Source organism: Ixodes scapularis, unplaced genomic scaffold, assembly GCF_016920785.2.
Source record: "Ixodes scapularis isolate PalLabHiFi unplaced genomic scaffold, ASM1692078v2 PGA_scaffold11__112_contigs__length_91849675, whole genome shotgun sequence".
Classification (NCBI taxonomy): Eukaryota; Metazoa; Arthropoda; class Arachnida; order Ixodida; family Ixodidae; genus Ixodes; species Ixodes scapularis.
Genome location: NW_024609837.1, coordinates 13,742,408 through 13,757,395, shown reverse-complemented (window position 1 = coordinate 13,757,395; position 14,988 = coordinate 13,742,408). Strand labels below are relative to the sequence as shown.

The following is a 14,988-nucleotide window of genomic DNA, read 5'->3' as shown; positions in this document are numbered from 1 at the left end:
ATTAGAACAGAAGCATTAATGCCATCTTCAGAATTACTTGTGCATCAAATCCTGTTACCCACGGGACATTCTTGTGTGAATCTGAAGTCCATGCTATTGATAGCTTCTCCATGCTAGTGATAGACTCCAGCTACAGTCTAGTTTTGTCATCTTTATTTCGGTCCCATCAATTTCCAGCTGCTGATGTCATCACTGTGTAATGCTGAAGTTCTAAAGGCCCCATAAATTACAGGCAGATCCACACAAGATCCACAACACTGAGCACAACGAATGCAATGCTGCTGGTTCTTACGACCAGCGACTTATACGCACACACCCCTAACATGCCCCAGGTCGAGTCCCTAATAGCCGCATCCCACTAGAGCAACAAGCGACATACGACACCGACAAACGGCCTGTTTGTCGGAGTCCGCTGTCCCACCTGGCAGACACGACACAGAACACGGGGACAAGGAAACTTGTTTGCTAGTGGGACTGGAGTTGTCAACAAAACACTTCAAAATACAGAGACAGAGTATGGCAAAGCGGTTTTCTTGTTTTGCTCTCTGGGCGTCAAATGCCCCAACAAACACTATGAAAGTGGAGACGATTACTTTATTCCTTGTTTAAAGCTTCCACTTGTCTTCATTTGCCGTTGGCGGCTTTCTGAAAACAGTCGTGACAATCGACACCCAACTTTTTCCGAACTAGAATTCCTGAATCATTCCTTTTTTTGGGTCGTTCGAAGCATTCAAGGTGAGCGCCACGGGATTTCACGTCGATTTGAGGACGTTTTTAATTTCATATCCGAATGACCGAATGGCAGGCGTTTTATGGGAGACAATCACAGAATGGATGACAAGTCTCTCAATTTGCCGGAATGGCTAGCCACAGAACTGGCGGAACGTCGTGTCCTACTTCATGGTAAGCGGTCTTGCTTTGGTCAGTCCTCACACGTGGGTGTATCCATCCTGATGCAGGGGCGCAGACTTCGGCATCTTGAAGCACCAACTCGCGCACAAAGTTTTCGTGAGCAAAACCAGCCACAGCAAATTCCCTTTTGCAACACGACATCTAGCAAGCAAGCCGGGCCCGCGACTACAACGAGCAATCCAGGAATCGAAACTGCGGGAGCGGGAACAATCAGTGGCCGCCAAGGACTGAGTCAAGGGAGGAATGGGAGGAAGGGTAGGAGGAGGGTGGGGAAGACAGCAACAGAAGGCACAAGCGGGCGAGAAAATTAAGTTTGTCCCCAAGTGATGTTCCTCGGTGGGACTGCTTGCTGCGCTTCAAGTTCAACGACAGACAACAACTCGTACGTCGTCGATGGTTTGTCGGCGTTTGTTGCGGGTGCTGGTCATTGCAGTGGAACAGCATCAGCAACACAAACCTTTGTGGTGTTGCTGGACAAAAATCAGTGTTTGTCGCTCTAGTGCAGGGGTGGCCAGGCTGACCCGGCCTAAGAGCCACAAACAAAACTACGAAACTTTCAAGAGCCGCGGGGGGGGGGGGGGGGGGGGGCTTTTGTCTAGAGCAATTAACGAAACTTTAACTACTTTCAATCTATCCGAGTCAAAAGCACTCCAACTGGTCGTAAGGTAGCAGCAGCACAAGACTACCAAACTGCAACCTGTCTTTCGACTTAAAACGTGTTCCATTTCTTTTTTTGGGGAAGTGCTCGTGTGATAGGGAGGGAGGAGGGCAAGGGGGAGGGGGAGGAGGGGGGGGGGGGACCGCGAGCTGCACTTTAACACGCGAAGTTGCGAGCCGCAGCTTGGCCACCCCTGCTCTAGTGGGACGACGCTATAAGAATTTTCTACTCAAAGTACGCAAATCTATCCCTCGGGAGGCCTTTCCCAGAATTAGCAACACCTTCCCAGATTGACAATCATGGATGAACCCCTGGTCTCAATCCTGGAAGTGTTACAGCAGTGGAAGGTGGGCACCGCAGATGCCTGTTCTGCTGCGTCTCACTAGCAAGTCAGTCGAGGGAGATTCAAGGAACTCCAAGTTGGGACATTGCGACCAAAGCAACATTTTCCCCCCTCTGCTTGGTTTCTGCTTGAACTTCTAGAACGAGCCACACCGGGATCGAGACAATCTGCACCAGTACATGGCAGCTCCTATGACCCATCTTGTAACGCCTTCATCTCAACCGCCATTCTCCAGCAGTTCTTTTAGGCACAGTCTTCAGAAGGTAATCAAAACAGCATGCACAAGCTACGTCAGAGGTCCATGTGCAGTTCAAGGTCTTGCATCCAAGAAATATTTCTCGAGACATTCACAACATAGGTTGATGAACACCAGTGTTGCAGGCAAACATCTGCCAAGAAACCACACTTGATCATGCAGACACTTGCTTCCCAGAGGTCGATTGCGTAGAACCGGATGGTGCAGCTTGATCCTGCCCATCAACCAGGCCTTTGGCACATACCCTCTACTGTGTAGCATTGCAGATGCTTGAAGTACAGCAGACTGCCAGCCTGATGGGGCAAGAAAGACCAAGCAGTCAATCCAAGCCACTCTTGAACCAATGTGCAGAAAAGGAAATTCAAACATAGAGATATGAAACATGCTGTAGTCAAGACAGATTGTAGGTCGCTCTGCTTGTTCTGGGTGTGTCCTGATCAATCCATTAGGTGGGAGTGGGAGACGCCCTTTTAAAGGGCCCCTAAAAAAGAAAAGTATTTTTTGACAATCTATAGTCTGTGACAGGTCAAGAACGAAGTGGAAGCTTGTCCCATTTCTTTCCACTTTAGCAGTGCGAATGCTGGAGAGAGGGCGACCTCCTCTCCACCGTTCGCTCCGCTCAAGTGGAAAGGGATGGGAGGAGATTCCACTTCGTTCTTGACCTGTCACCGACTATAGTTGGGACACGTGTGTCAAAAAAAATTTAACGTCGGGAAAAAATTTTTTAGACCAATATTGACGGCGCAAGACGCGATTTAGTCGGCAGTCACGTCCCTTATTGCTTGTTTTCTCTCTCGGCATTTCAGGCGCGTGGAGCAGAGGTAGATCGCCTTCGCCTTCACGACCAAGATGGTCACTTTGGAATGACCCGTGACGTCATGGATTTCGCGCACAATTTCAATTAAATCTCGCAATCAATATTGCTCTAGAAAATCTTTTTTTTTTTTTTTCATGCACTTTTTTTTAGCACATGTGTCCCACTAGACTGTTTAAAAAAAACTTTTTTTTTTTCTTTTCAGCGGTCTTTTAAGTTAGCCATAAAGTTACTTCCCAACCAGCAAGTTATCCCTTGAAGTCCTGCTGCATGCTACCTTAGGAAGAAAGTTGAAGATGGGAAATATGGATCGGAATGAGCAAGAATGCCTTCCAAGGCGAAAAGTATTGATGTGTATGCTCCGCCAAAGTGCTTACCCTGCTACATTTCACCAAAATGTGATGAATTTATGCCTACATTGCACCATAAGGGAGTTTCCGTTTATAACTACCGAAACTAATAGTTCAGGCGTCGCAGTACTGCCAGATTGTTCCTGTAACATTGTGCGAATCGTTCAGAACTTCCGGTTATCGCTTAGAATAACGTGTGATTTGATTAGATTTACACACCGAACATGACTCAGTACTCGGATGTTTCGTGATATCTCTCAATGTAAGTGGTATGTTCAGCAGTCTATCTCCATTGATTGCGCTTCTCACACCACGCACTGGTGCACTGCCGAGAAGCTACACCCGTAAAGTAGGCATTGCAATTCTGCATATGTCGCTTTGCCGCAGCGCAGCCTTGTCTTAAAGGGGCACTATAGTGCTTCTTGAGATCCTCGTTTTATTGTTATAACTCAATCTACGAGCACTAACCACCCTAAGAAAACAAAAATTACATTCATCTGCGGCCAATTTTCATACTAAAACAATTGATCAAAATTTTCGACACTTGGCGTCAGCGCAGAATGACAGATGGCGCTACCGAACCTTGGTGAATACGGTCAAACAACGGACGGCACGTGTCGGCTAGTCACGGGCAATTGGGTCCACCGTGGACGAGCTGCCGACCAATCGTGCTCGTCCACGCAAGAACCCATCGCTCGCGAGTGGCTGACACGCACCGTCCGTCATTCGACCATATTCAGCAAGGTTCGGTAGCGCCATCTGTCATTCTGCGACGATGGTAAGTGTCTGGAACCATCACTTTCTTAAGATACGAATTGGCCACAAATGAATGTAATTTCTGGTTTTTTAGGATGATTAGTGCTCGTAGATTGAGGTATGACCATAGAACGAGACTTTCAAAACACACTTTAGTGCCCCATTAAAGGGATATTGAACTGAAATTTGGATTTTGCAAAATAAGGATGCATGAGCGTTGAACAAGACGCTAGGAACTTCAAGACATGACTCGTACATCAATATCTCAACCGGATGGCCACACTTTTGGAAAAGAAGGGCGTGATCGAGCGAGGTCTTTGACTTCATTGTCCTCCGGCAGAATTTCAGAATGAGGGGAAGCAGCCTCGCTTCTCTCCTCCTCGCTTCGGTTCACTAGCTCGAAGGGACGTAGCGAGGAGAGGGAATGGGACTCGTGACGAGACCTGTCTCGTCAGCCGTGTTCACTCACACAATTTTTTTCCAAAAATACAGTGATCCGTTGGAGATATCGCTGTAAGAGTGTTGTTTTGGGGTTTTGCAGCGTCCCGCCTATCCGTCCAGCTTCGTTTTGTGAGCTCGAAATTTCTGTTCACTATCGCTTTAAGGGTAAAGCACTATTCCAGGGTGAAAAGATGGACAACAAAGCATGAATTAGAAAAATATATATATATGTGAAAGGAAAGGGAACTTGGTGAATGCTGATGTGATATTTACCTTGCAGTAAACTTTGCTAAATAAAAATCTGGTTAGTCTATATCAGGGGTGGCCAAACTGCGGCTCGCGAGCCGCATGCGGCTCATTGCGGGTCCAAGTGTGGCTCGCTGGTTTTGGGTAAGTGTGCCACCCTACAACTCCTGTGTCCCAAAGACGAAGAGACTTTTAGAATTATAAGAAAAAGCTCACAGACTTGGCACCCTTGTATTACACTGCGTAGATAGAGCAGGGCTGGTTTTTGACACATTGATGTGTCCAGTGACACTGTTTCCTTTATTGTTCTAGAGAAAATTTTGAACCGTATACGCATAACAAACGTCAGGGGCAGTGGCTGGCTAGCAAACCAGCCGAAGCTTTAATTTTTGCTGAGCGGTTAAAGTAACGTTCTGCTGCTTGGTGTTATTTGTTGTAGTCAACAATTATACTTGTCCTTTTTGGAAAGCACTATTCCCTCCACATAGTTTTTTTTTTTTTTTTTCTTTTTAAGTAGCCTCCCCCCTTTACTTTTCCTGTGGCTCTTTGAACTTTTGTTATTTTGTCTGCGGCTCTAACCCCATGTCACTTTGGCCACCCCTCGCCTATATGATAGACTTTGAGAGCTTGAAAATATTAGACACAATTCCTTTATGTGGTTAGCATACCTATTTAATGATGCTTGCTTATCCAAAAGTGCTCATCAGTGAGTAAATAATACATTCATCCCCAGAGCCTGACCTGTGATTCTGGGGGTATGCTGTGTAGTACGTCATTTATATATGTCAAGACTGACCCCAAAACAGAACTGTGAGCTACAGCCGAATATGCTGGCAGAGGGTTCGCAACATTACCGCTGCTTTCCACACTTTGGCTTCAATTTGTTAGGTGGGAATCAATCCAGTTAGTTATTACTGGTTCCATCTTAAATGTTTTGATTCTGGCCACAGGTCTCCAATGTGGCACTCAATAAGAGGCCTCATATAAGCCTACAAACCATATAAACCTGCTCTGTCATTTAGTGCTAATGCAATGAGCTGTTTCCTATGGTCTGTTCACTACCAAGCTGACAGTGCGGTGGGAGCTACACATTCACTGGACCTATCGACCGCCTTCCACTCGTCACTGGACCCTGCTCCTGGCGCATGGATGTAGGCGGGGCAATGTGATCAGATGGCAAATGATGGGCGTACAACTGGTCCAGCAAGCACGTAGCTTCCTATGCACCGTCAGCTTGGGGGTGAACGGAAAATACCAGTTGTGCGACTGTACATAGGCCAGGTCAGAACCCGTGTCGTCTAGGTTTATGGCGATTTAGCTCTGCCATAACCCAGGAAGGAGCCAGACCATCTCATTTTTCTCCGACACGATTCACAGTGGTCCCACTGGAAGGAAATGAGATACATTTAATTCCCTCATGAGCTACAATGGAACTAAATAGCCATAAAACCTTTATCCATGACGACACACACGCAGCACCCGAAACGAAGGTGTGGGATGGCGATATGTGATGCCATTAAATGACAAAGCAGTACAACATCATGCTTGTGTTTAATATCTGTTAAAGTGCATGGTGGTTCTGCAATAACCCGCACATTAAGTTGAGAAAACTGATTCGCAACTAGCAGCATGGTTTTGTAAAAAATATTGTTTGGAATTTTTGTGTGCCGCTTGATGTCCCCATTATTTAGGTTCATCAAAATTGAGTGCTGAAAAAACATTGATTCAAGGCTTTTACAGTACCTCTTTCCTCATTCCATTTCATTGAACGGCAGTGACAGCACCATAAGAATTGAACAAAGAGTGAAATCTGCCACCTTGTTGACAAACCTACCTGCTGAAGGTGGCCACGAGATTCCCTTGTCACCACTTGGTCACTTGAATAAGCCGTTAACTATTGTATCTAGTTGTACTATGGCAGCAATGTTGTAGCTGTGATGCTCGTTGGGCCAGGTCTCTTTCAGATGTGCATATTCCCGTCAGAGAGTAGCCCATCGCCATGGCAGCTGGTATGACAAGAGTATAAATACATTAGCCAAAAAATTGAACAGTCAGACAAGCTAGTCTACATGCCACACAATTCTACACAAGGAGACTAAAAAAAAATGAAAGCAATGCAACATTGCCTTTACAGGGCTGTGTATCTCAATTCTCTTCCCTAGCCCTGCGTTGACCAAGACGTGATGTGTGCATACTTGCAAGTTCAGACGAAATGGGACAATCTACCTATGCGGTCTCTATAGTTTTGCATTGCAAAGGCAGACCATGTTTTTATTTTGGCAGTGACAAGGAGGCTACAGGCATAATCTGAGGTTCTTTTATAGATCAAAACAATTCTGTAAAGCGAACCCACGTTACAGCCTGTACCATGTCTACGTGAGGAGAGTTAAATTCTGGTTTCTCTCCTGAATGTCTATAATGAAGCACTATATGCCTAGCAGTGCTAGAACATTTCTTTGTCAAAGGCTACCCAGCAGCACAAAGTGAGTAAGGCACAGAACTTCCTTCAGTTTAAAAGGTTGAAACAGCGCAAAAACGACGGACAGGGTAAAGAAGGACACGATTTTAGACAACTGAAGAACCTTCAGTTGTCTAAGACCGGAGAATGAACCTCTCACAGGGGTGAATGTGCACGAAACGTGTCATTTAGGAATGTATAATAATGAGTGCGTTGTGAGCCAGATGTAGATAATGCGACAGATATATACTTTATGATGACATCTGAGCGTATGTACAATGTCTCGACATGCGAATTTGCTGTCCAGCCAAACATATTCCCCACTGCTTTATTCTGAGCGACGATTGCTACTCAATAACGTCACTGCAGCGTGGTGGTTTCAGACGGTGCTGTGTCATTAGCTATTTTCAGACATCGGAAACTTAGCAGCAGACGGAAAAACTACTGTCGCAACTTCTACATCCATTCAGCCCAACTAGCTGACTAGATAAAATCGTAACTAGGGATGTTGCAAACCTGCTGAGATTGCAGGAGTTAAGGTTTGAACTTGAAAAGTTTGCAAATTTCAAACCCTGCTGTGTTTTGAATTTGAAAAGTTTGAAGATGTCAAGTTTCTGAAAGTTCAGGTTTGAAGATTCCAACTCTCTTTACAGATTGAGTATGAAAAGTTTGAAAATTTCTAATTTCTTAGCTATTCAAGTTCAAAGAATTCGAATTTAAATTTTTGAATCTCGAGGAACGAGATCAAATACCACAATATAAAATAAAGATTTTAAGGACTCAAGTGGAAAAAACGTGAAAGTGCTACAAAATTGACTAAAAATGTTGCACATTTTATTTTGTACCATAAACACTACTTTCTTCTCGGTATCAGGTTCTCGTGATACTTCTCGTTATTTATCATGATTTATGAAACAAGCCTTGAATTGAATGGTTCAGCGACAAGCCTTGAGGCGGTCTAGTATGCATCAGGAATTGCTACCTCTTTGCAAACTGGAAGCAATGCGATTGAATACCCCTAAATGAGATGCTGGCATGAGACAACGAAATATAAACAAGTTGATGCGTGCAGACAAAGTCGCCAAGGCAAAAACATCTTGCTTCACGAAAGTTTGTAGTTGCTCTGGGCATTTATTTCCAGTGGGATGGCCCGTGGAGCAGAGAGAACACTCCACGCAGGTACAGCACCCGACAGAGCTCGAGGCCAAGGAGCATGCAACCAGAAAAGCTCGCAGGTCCCCCGCCCCCCAAGATACAGCTGATGAGGTAATGACCGGTCGTGCATCAGGCTCACTACACTGCCGGTTTCTTTGGCACCTCAGTGGCTCCAAGGCAAGGCACCGGCCTACAGACACCAGGTGGCGGATTCTGACACCGGCCCAGGTGCCTGTAATTTGACAAAGGCTTATTGCGGAAAAGGTCATGTAATCAAGCTTTCTGTTGCACGTCTGATCCCCAGGTGGTCCAAATTAATTGTCAGTCATCTGCTGAGGTGTTCCAAATGCTTGTCGTCGGTTTGGCTTGTAAAACACCCAGATTTGATTTTGCATAGCTGGTTCTTCGCGCTTTCCTTCTTAGAAAAATAAGAAAACAAGAGTAGATATTAGTTGCTTTAAAATGCAAGCGGATACTGTTGATAACGGATCAAGTGCCTATCCAGTGTTGCCTCTCACGAGTCGGTGTCACTTTCAGTGCGCGCCTTTCCCCAACCAGCCACTAACCGGAGGAGATCGGGCAACTTGCATTAAAAAGCAGCTAGGGTTATGAACAATGACCCAGACAAGTGCCTTTGTCGGATTTCCAACCTAAAGACAAGAAACCTGCAGGTTACTTTGGGGCAACCTACGCAGTTTTACACGGTAGAGGCTCTGTGCGAAAGCAGGAGAAAAAACTTCCAGGTACAAGGCCGGCTGCCACCCCAAAGCGAGTCGTTGGTGGCACCATCACATCTTTGTGTTACTAATATTTAAGACCTTATATGATTTGGGTAAAGTTTCTTCACACTTCGTCAAACTTTTGTATGTTTCACGTACCCAATTTTTCCCCTTCCACTGGAAACCTCAAAGATTATTTTTCAGTTTCCACTTCAAGTTTTTTCCAGAATGAAAAAAATTATAATGTTTCAGTCTGACTCCGGCTTGTACACAAATTGAAGTTTTTTTTCTGATGTTTGGTTTTCTTTTCAGTTCGATGCCCTGGAGGATTAATGAAACCCACTGTCTACGATACAGATGACCTCTTTCGTCTTCATACCTTGAAAAATGTACAGACCGCCAACGCAGCATCAGTTTGTACCGTCGACTCGGTCACATAATCGTCACTTCAGTGTTGCGTCGTGCAAGCAACTGAAAAAGGGGTTGGCTTTCAAGGCACAGTGTTATGTAAGGAAAGTAATGGTGACCAGTTCCAGTCCCAACCCAACTATCCACCTCGTGCAGAGCTTGTGAGGTCCGTTTATAAGGCCCCCCCCGGCCACTACAAACAGCTGATTTCACTCTCCTTGAGCACATAAGTTAATGTTATTCAAGGTTATTGCGTTCCGTAACTTCATTGTACAGTGTACCTTGCGAGCGCATAAGGCACCGCCATACCTGGGGCCATGTAAGCAGACTTGGACGGGTGAAATCCAGGCGGTCTTGATATCACGAAAGCTCACCTGCACCGTCAAAAAGTAAGGAACAATATGTTTGAAACAATCTTTCTTTGAATTCAGCACATCTACGAACCTCCAACGAAGTTGGCCCTGCGAACAGGAGAGTTCACGATTGGTTTGCAAGGCATTCCGCTACGGGGTCCTGTCGCACACTTTAAATGTTTTGCCAGTAACTGATATTTTCTGTTTTCTTTTTTTTTTTTTTTCATAGTTTTAAAGTGGCAAGATGTGAGTGAGTATAGCGCACACCTTAAAGGCCGGCTCTCACATGCAGCGAAGCGCTGATGTAGCGCTCCTCACGTGCCGTCAGCTACTTATCGTCTGCCATGAGCAACAGTATTGACGGTGCAATACAAAACTGGTGAACGTTGCCGTCAGCACGCGCTTAGCGCGAGGTCAGCGCTATGCTTGTAGCGCTCCGCTGCATGTGTGAACAGGCCTTAAGAACGAAAAGCTTAATCCAGTTATTTTTTACTTAAGTACCGGGTATAGCTTGATTACGTTAAGCTAGGGTCATACTGCTTATACATCATACAAAAAACAGTCTGCATACAGATTTGAGGGCAAGTCACCGTGAGATCCATGCTTCGAATGCAGCCTGGCAATGGGTTCAAGGAGAAACTTAGCATGCAACATTCGAACCACAGATATTGCGGTGACATGCGTGTGCAGACTGTCCTTTGTATGATGTATAGGTGGTGTGACCCCGGCCAGCCGTCTTCTGGGTAAAAGCAGAATGTCCCGCCATCACATTGAGAACCCAGCCAGCTGACACGGGGGATTCGCGTCATAGGCTTCTGAAACATGAGCTCTTGAAAGCAGGGCAAAAGGGGCGGGGTGCTTCACATTGGGTGCTTTCGTGCACCACCCGCAAAAGGCTGCTGAAACCCTATAAAAAATTTTCATTTGAACCATTTTTGCTGCTATTTGCACAACCTACAGCTGCACAGTGATGAGGCATAACAATTATGAAGCCAAGCCGTGAGAATAGCGGAGGTAGTCAAGCCAAACCAATCCTGTCTGAGCGACTGAGTGGACGAGAGAGCCCCCAAAAATGGTGCCTTTCCCTTTCCTCCTCTCTCTGAGTTCACAGATGCACCCAGGTATACATGGCTAGCACTGACGTCACATCAGCCGCCATTGCTCCATACCATACGCCTGTTTCTGTACGTTCTGCAGCATACATTTGACACCATCAAATTTGTCTTCTGGGCAAGGCTTGCCGAGAGAAACAAATTGAATGGTGCGAAATGTATGCTGCAAAAGGTACGATGCAGCAATGGCAGCTGGTACGGTGTCATATGACGCCCGTGCAAGGCATGTATACAAAGCCTGCAAACACAGATATGAGACCTGTAAACGTGGGTTAGGCACTGAGAACAAAACTGACACCTGGATATGCATGTTTTCAAGTAATTTGGTGTGAGATACTAGTGTCATCGTACATGCAACCTAATAAATTATGTATATTCTTCTATCCTGGAAAATTTAATACGATCCATGTACTGGCTCGAGCGTAAACGGTGGCCGGCTAGCAGTCACACATGCGTAAGGGTTGCAACCTTTCTGCCTAGCCTTGCGCGTTGTCGTGTACGCACCAATCTCTTGTGCAAAGAAATCAGAATTAAAATGTGTCACTACCTCGAAATCTGCCTTCAACAACATGAAATCAAACGGGGCTATACCGATCTCTTTCTGCCCGCTAGAGACTCCGCAACAAATTCTGAAGTTTAATCATATCAAGGCTGGCAGCCTGCTATTTGGGTATTTGTTTTTGATCGGCATGCGAAATGTGCACCACGATTGTTTCTGTACTCATTATATGGCTAACATCAGACTTGATGCTTGTACCCAAAGGTTACATCAAAATGTTTCACATATATCGGAGCATAGCGTCACTTAATAAGCAATCAGAGCAAACTTGCCAAAGGACGCAGTCCGCAGGCGACGTAGGTTCATGTAGCCCTCCTTGGTGTAGCCCACGGTGGAAGAAACGACACTGTGGTGTAGCCAGATGATGGGCGCAGCCATGACAGTTTGAATTTATGATGTAGCAGAAAGTTTCGCACATCAACTTTGGTTACTTATTACGTTCGTTATATGTAAACCAAAACAAAATATTTAACTACAATTGTTATTTATTATTTATTATATTTTGTTTAATGTTTTAATACGTTAACTTAACGTTAACGAACCTAACGACTACGAATGAACAGAAACGAAATCGACAACAAGCAAAATGGCTGCGACCAGTTGACGCTGCGGTGGTGGTCAAGTTATCAGCATTTAACGTTGCTGGATTTAGTTGTAAGCTCTTACACCACTATAATTCGACACGAGATTTCTGAAAAGTCGACACGCTATAAATAAAGCTGTAGCGTGCCCTTCTATTTAATTAGAGCTGAAAATACATTTGGGAGTGAAGTGATTTGAATCTGAGCAGTCGCCCGCTGCAACACAACGGTACACCTTAACAACGGTATGTATTCACGATTCACGAAGATTTCTTGTGCAAGTATCAGAAGATATTCCTTAAAGCATGGCTCACGGGGCATTTTCATCATCTTAAGCGGCCTTGAAAAAAGGAAATAATAGAAGCTACACAAGGGAATGAAACGTTCGGATCGAATAGAATTGTTCGACGGTGCCGAAAGACAAAATTGAACGAGTTGTAATTTACGGAGTGTAGAAGCTTAGCACACGAGCGACGTTGTATTTGTTAACTCTACTAAAGATTTGAGTGATATGGATACCTTTTGCGCGATATAACGTTGCAAGCACGGTTGTGCTTCTTATTTCCTTACAGTTTGCACCTAATTTTTTGAAATTAGAACACCTGACGAAGAGTTTATATTCTACAATTCAAAAGACGATAACATTGGAGATGACATAAATATCGTTTCTTTTAAGCCATTGTTTATGTTATCGTATTTTAAATTGTAAAGCACCGAGGTATTTATGTTTTTCCGGAGTTTACAGAAACACGACAAAGAAGGTCCCAACATTAAAAAGAATGTTTGTGACTCGTAATCTCGAGACTGTCGCTCAGGGCTTCCCTCACATGGAATGATAACACTACACTCTTCATAAAAGAAAAAAAGAAAGGATTAAGGTTTTGAGTAGTATTGAGCTGTTGGGCACCAGGGCATTGAATGGAAAAGAAAACTGAACATCAGAAAAAAACTTTTATTTGTGTGCAAACCGGAATCACACCGAAACATTATAATTTTTTTTTGCATTCTGGAGTGAAACCGAAAAATAATCTTTGAGGTTTCCAGTTCAAGGGGAAAAATTGTTCAAGGTGAAACATACAGAAGTTTGACGAATTTCAAACTTCTGAACAGAAATTTGACGAAGTGTGAAGAAACTTTAACCAAATCGTATAAGGTCTTAAATATTATTAACACAAAGATGTGGTGGTGCTACCAACGACTCGCTTGTGGTGGCGGCTGGCCTCGTACCTGAAAGTCGTACCGTGTAAAACTGCGTAGGTTGCCCCAAAGTAACCTTTAGGTCCCTTGTCTGCAGGTTTGAAATCCGACAAAGGCACTTTACTGGGGCGTTGTTCATAAGCTTGCTTAGGAGAAGAGTGTGTTGGTTCAAGTCATGCATGAAGAAAGAATAAAACAATTAAAACAGGGACAACACAACCGCATCTTTCAACTAGCAACAGATGAGTAAAATTTCCACAGCAAGCAGTCGACTATACCCAGGAGGGAAAGGGGGGAGAAGGGGAGATAAAAAACGCGAAGTGCAAATCAGAGAGGTGGGTTTTTCTCGAATTTTAGAAATTGAACCTCAGTTTTCGTCAGCAGGAGGGAAGGGTTTGACACATTGTTTTTTGCTCTGGTCATGGCAAATGACTCTATGATCTCCCTGCTGCTGTAACGTGTCAAACCCTTCCCTCCTGCTGACGAAAACTGATGTTCAATTTCTAAAATCCGAGACAAACCCACCTCTCTGATTTCCACTTTGCGTTTTTTATCTCCCCTTCTCCCCCCTTTCCCTCCTGGGTATAGTCGGCTGCTCGCTGTGGAAAGTTTACTCATCTGTTGTGTGGTTGTGTTGTCCCTGTTTTAATTGTTTTATTCTTCATCCATGGTTGTTCATAACCCTAGCTGTTTTTGAATGCAAGTTGCCCAATCTCCTCGTGTTAGTGGCTGGTTGGGGAAAGGTGCGCACTGAAAGCGACACCGATTCGTGAGAGGCAACACTGGATAGGCACTTGATCCATTATCGTCAGTATCCAGTTGCATTTTAAAAGCGACTAATATCTCCACTTGTTTTCTTATTTTTCTAAGAAGGAAAGCGCGAAGAACCAGCTATGCAAAATAAATCTGGGAGTTTTACGAGCCAAGCAGACGACGGGCATTCGGAACACCTCAGCAGACGAGTGAGGGTTAATTGGGACCACCTGGGGATCATTTGACGTGCAACAGAAAGCTTGATTGCACGACCTTCTCGGCAATAAGCCTTTGTCAAATTGTGGGCACCTGGGCTGGGATTAAAACCTGCCACCTGGGGTCTGTAGGCCGGTGCCTTTCCTTGGAGCCACTGAGGTGCCAAAGAAACCGGCAGTGTAGTGAACCTGATGCACGACCGGTCATTACCTCATCAGCTGTATCTTGGGGGGCGGGGGACCTGCGAGCTTTTCTGGTTGCATGCTCCTTGGCCTTGAGCTCTGTCGGGTGCTGTACGTGCATGCAGTGTTTTCTCTGCCCCACGGGCCATCCCACTGGAAATAAACGCCCAGAGCAACTACAAACTTTCGCAAAGCAAGATGTCTTGCTTTGGCGACATTGTCTGCATGCATCATCTTGCATATTTCGTTGTCTCATGCCAGCATCTCATTTAGGGGTATTCAATCGCATTGCTTCCAGTTTGCAAAGAGGTAGCAGTTCCTGATGCACACTAGACCGCCTCATGGCTTGTCGCTGAACCATCCAATTCAAGGCTTGTTTCATAAATCATGATAAATAACGAGAAGTATCCTAAGAACCCGGTACCGAGAAGAAAGTAGTGTTTATGGCACAAGATAAAATGTGCAGCGTTTTTAGTCAACTTTGTAGCACTTCCACGTTTTTTTCCGGATGAGCCCTTA

General features: G+C 44.9%; 1 long non-coding RNA gene across 1 annotated transcript; it reads right to left on the bottom strand.

The window, feature by feature from the left end:
• Positions 1 to 141: 141 nt before the first annotated feature.
• On the bottom strand, positions 142 to 9,891 carry LOC121834996. Its single transcript, XR_006077417.1, has 3 exons — positions 9,826 to 9,891; positions 6,611 to 6,782; positions 142 to 2,462 (listed from the first exon to the last, which is right to left on the bottom strand). It is a non-coding gene; the product is annotated as an uncharacterized LOC121834996 (long non-coding RNA).
• Positions 9,892 to 14,988: the final 5,097 nt, after the last annotated feature.